The sequence below is a fragment of the Euwallacea fornicatus genome, chromosome 25, assembly GCF_040115645.1.
Source record: "Euwallacea fornicatus isolate EFF26 chromosome 25, ASM4011564v1, whole genome shotgun sequence".
NCBI classification, from domain to species: Eukaryota; Metazoa; Arthropoda; class Insecta; order Coleoptera; family Curculionidae; genus Euwallacea; species Euwallacea fornicatus.
In genome coordinates, this window is record NC_089565.1 from 518,737 (window position 1) to 523,259 (window position 4,523).

A 4,523-nucleotide genomic window follows, 5' to 3' on the forward strand; every position below is an offset into this window, starting at 1 on the left:
TTTAATTTGTTCATACAAAATAACACTATAGTAATTGTTTAAAATGTTGCACTTGAACTTGTGTCTGTTTAATACGATAAATACGTTTTTTACGGACTTGGCTAAAAATTGGATAATCGTTTTGAACGGTTTCAAATACAGCAGTGATTCATGCAATCAGATTTTGCTATTTCCGGTGGCTTTCCATAAACCAGAGACTTCAAATGACTCCGCAAAAACATGTCTGGAGGTGTTAGATTTGGTGACCTAGGGGGCCACGGAACTGTATTACCTCTGTCAATCAAATCTCGTCCGAACTAATAAAATTCAAGGATGACTTTTTCAGCTATTACTATTGTATAATGTTATTTTGCCCAAACAAATCAAAATAAAATGTGCTAAAACTTGATAAAACACATTTTTACACGTATGTGTCCTAAAGCATCATAAGATTGTAGAGCTTTAGGAAGACATTTCCGAACATGAGTTCCTATGCTCCAATGTCTTCTATTATTGCACTGAACAATCCTTAGCAGTTTGATCCCAAAGGTTTGAAACAGTCTGTATAAATAAAGGGGTTGCTTATACTGAATCCTGAAACTCATTCAGCTAGGTACATTCTTGTTTTTTTTATAATTTTATGTGATGTGCAAGAAATCTGCTACAAGAGCGACGAAAAGTTTCAGTTGATTTTGATTAGATTTCTCTCTTTTATTTTTTTTTCTCTTATTATTATATTATTATATTAATTTCTTCTAAAACATTATCCGAAAAAAAATGAGACTATACATTAGTAAAAAACTATATTACTAATATTTGATAATGCAGCGTCACCGCGATGCAAAATGGTGTGAATATTGCTAACGCCGCAAAAAACGACGACGACACGCGTCAGAATGAATCGCCACGCACTATCGAGTGACGACAAAGAAGTCGATTCGATAAAAGACTCGACGTCGAAGCGACGAGATCGAAACTCCACTCGAAACGGAAGAAAACGAGAAACCATAACCGGAATTAATCTGAAATGAGATGTGGTGGCACGTGTTGGTTATCCGTAGTATAAGGTGAGATAACTTAAATTAATATACATATTACCCTAATAAATTAAATTAAAATTAACTTCATATACAATATTTCAGTATTACTCAATATTCAGGATCTTTTCTTCAATAATATCTAGTAATTTTGTCGATTTCTGAAAATTCCTTTGGTTACTTCCATCAGTTCTGTGAGCACTCTCATGACACTCAGGTATATAATTCAAAACCAAAATTTGAAACACGCTATACAGTTCATTTGTAAGTCAGCTAACCCACGTTTTACGAGAGATTTTTCTGAAAAAAACCTTTGGTCAGAAAAACTCGGGCACAAAATCAGATATAGCACTTTTAGATACCAGTTTTTCTAGAAATACTCAAAGGAGAAGTTGATAAACATCCAGTTTCCAATCGATCTTCAAACACTTCTGATATACGTGAAACTACTTACCGATAAATTAACGAGTCTTTTGCCTAAGGAAAGGACTAAACAAGACGAAAATGTGTAGGTTACCCATTTTTCATTACCTTTGCTGGGCAGAGAGCAAGGAGTAGATAAAAAAAAGAGCAAGATAGATGTTAAACCCTCGATTTTTGACCTTCGTCCAGAAAAGATCAGTTTATTCCCAGTTGTTCCTAGTATGAATATGGGGGGTTCATGAAAATTGAGAATTTACAGGGCTTCTTTCTAGTTCAACTATGATTTAATCTAATGAGAATCAAAAAGCGGTTTTTTTACGAAAGTTTTGCTATAGAATCCAGTTACATAGTTAGATTTTCTGAAAAGTTATTAATTTTCAAGCTTTTAAGTAAAGTTTTTTTTAAATGGGATTCATGTATATTTTAATTTTTTTTTTTTAATTTAATTTAAATTAAATAGTATTTGTTTCTCTTTTTTGACTCATGCAATATTAAATTTATTTATGACAAAAACATTTTTCAACAAAACAAATGAAAACCTGTTTTTTAGTCATTTTATAGTTCTTTTGAGTTTTTTTTGAAAATATTTTGAAGTACTTCAAGGGATCTTTAATTATTTTTGAGGTGTTTTAATATGGAACAATTAATCAATTTTCACCAAAGTTATCATGATGCTTAAGAGTATGTTATTATTTACTTAACCCATCAATTATTGCACTATGAGCAACAAGTGAGGGGTTAAGTGAGGTTCCTCACATTTTCAGGACAATATAAAGAATATGTATCTGTAAACATAAAAAGTTGTGGAAAGAAACCTTTTCCAATGTATTTTATACGTTTTCGGTGGCTATAAAATCAGTATTTTTGCCTTATTTAATACTGCTTTTCAACGGAAAAAAATCTTAAAAAAGTTTGGGGGGGGGGGGGTAAATTTAGACCGTACGGTATAAGGAAAGCTTGAGGAAGGAAAATGGAGTCGTCATAGTAAGTTTTGGTATACGTCCTTTAATTACTAGCAACGAGTACTCACATGTCGTCACGTGGCATATAACACAGAAATTTTTGCTGTTACCAGAACTCACAGTATATGCATCCTTTATTGCTTCATTGTCTATTGAGATATTGACAGTGACAGGTCTAGTATTTTCTTGTCTTAGTTTATGTGTAAATTACTTAAGCAGGTAAATTAAAAAAAAGGTTTTTTACAGTTTAGGCAGTAAAAGTTGCACTTTTTGGTTGGTTTAGTATAATTCCAATGTTGCTTCTCCTATCAGTCAGCATAAACAATTCCTACTCATACCAATCAAACGTTTCAATTTTTGTTGGGATCAGTCTTGAAAAGAAAAGTGTTGTGGCGCGGAAGTGCTAATGGTTCTGTGTTTTAGAAGTCGTGCGCATGAGCAGATGTTAATTAGCGCTATGTTGGTTTGATCATGAGTCATGTAGCCCACATTAGCTTATCTAATTACATTCTAGACTCTAAATTGGACCTCATTAAAAACCCATTGATATGATAACTGTATAAAACCACCCCTAGACTGATTAAGATCATCATTTTTCTCATAATATTCTGTTGAACAGTTATGATGCAAGTCTGATCAGTTTTATGATATTTCTTGTAAAACAATAAAGTTGCATTTAAATTCTTTTGAAAAAACCTTAATTGTAAAAGAAGTAACTTAATTCACGTTATGTTCGTTAATTTTTTAATATTTTATTGAAAAAACTATTTTTTTTAGAATTTTGATTGGTTGATTACAACTATAGAGACATGAATTTTGGAATTATATGTTCTATGCGATAATTTCAACATTGTTGATGCGTTCAGATGCGGCAAAAATCGGTTCTGCTACTATTATTTGAACAGACAGCTCCGAGACATCTGCTTTGTTTAAATTTTATGTAAGAAGAATCGTCCTAAAAAGTTGTTCAAGTGTTCATTTTTCAATTGAAACCTGAAATTATACATTGTAAATCTTACATACTTTATACCTTCACTGTACCAGTCTATTGTTAAATTGTGATATTCGTTTCCATGGAAACAAAGAATCTGACGAATATACGAGCTGTATTTCAACGTTTCTAGGTAAATTCGCTTGCAGCCAATCAACAACACTCTAATAATTTCGTATTAAATACATTGAAAGTTGTGTGTCGACTTTGATTATCAAAGAGCAACATTCAGAAAGAGATCTTATTTCGGGACTTGTTTTGTTGTGATAAAAGTTGTTATTGTCACGTTAATGTAGTTCTTTTTATATTTATAGTGACGATCCCTTCTGTCATTCACAAACGAGGAGCGTGCAGCTAGCATAGGAATGGATATGACAGACAATAGATTTTCCAAGAGTTTTAAGGATTTTGTAATTTAAAAAACCTTAAAATGGTTGTGTTTTGATAAACTGCGAATAAAGAAAATATATTTGTTGGTTGTTTTAATTATCAATGTTGGTTAGAGTTTTGAATTGAAAACAAATTTTTATAGAAGTTTTAGTAAAGTGTGTATTTTATATTAACTGGGAAGTGCCGACTTGATGATCAGCAAATCAATCGTTCCAAGAGTACTTAACTACATATAAGACCAAGCCTAATGGATTAGGAGTGAATTAGACAGGAAAATATCAGCTAAATGGATTCGATGCGAGATTTGTGTCATTCCAGAAGTGTCAATGGAATGCGAGGTGAACTGAGTAGCTTTGCGGAAGTTGACACTGGGAGTGAACGAAGAAATGTTTCTGTCAACCCTGAAGTTAGTGAAGAGAAGTCTAATTGAGGAAAATGAAGAAGTAGCAGGTTATACTTATTTCAAACTATGGATGTCTTAAACGCTATTTCCATAAATTATTCGAGTTATTAACTATTTTTCGAAGGACATTAATTCCTAAAAGCCTGATAATCTACTTCCGGTGGGAAGTGACCAGAAGCGTGTACAACCCGTCTAGGAAGGTCAAAATGTAGTTGTCCTTTTTGTAGAACCACAAGTGATGTTATTCCTGTAGAAAAACCAAAAGAATTATATTTTGCATACATTACCGGAATTCTGGGATTTGCAAAATGGTCGCCAACCTACCTGTGGGCTGAACA

General features: G+C 32.6%; 1 long non-coding RNA gene across 1 annotated transcript; it reads left to right on the top strand.

Annotated features, from left to right (window-relative positions):
* Window positions 1-872: 872 nt before the first annotated feature.
* LOC136346967 (uncharacterized) lies at window positions 873-3,865 on the top strand. Its single transcript, XR_010733392.1, has 2 exons — window positions 873-1,046; window positions 3,707-3,865. It is a non-coding gene; the product is annotated as an uncharacterized lncRNA (long non-coding RNA).
* The last annotated feature ends 658 nt before the right edge of the window (window positions 3,866-4,523 follow it).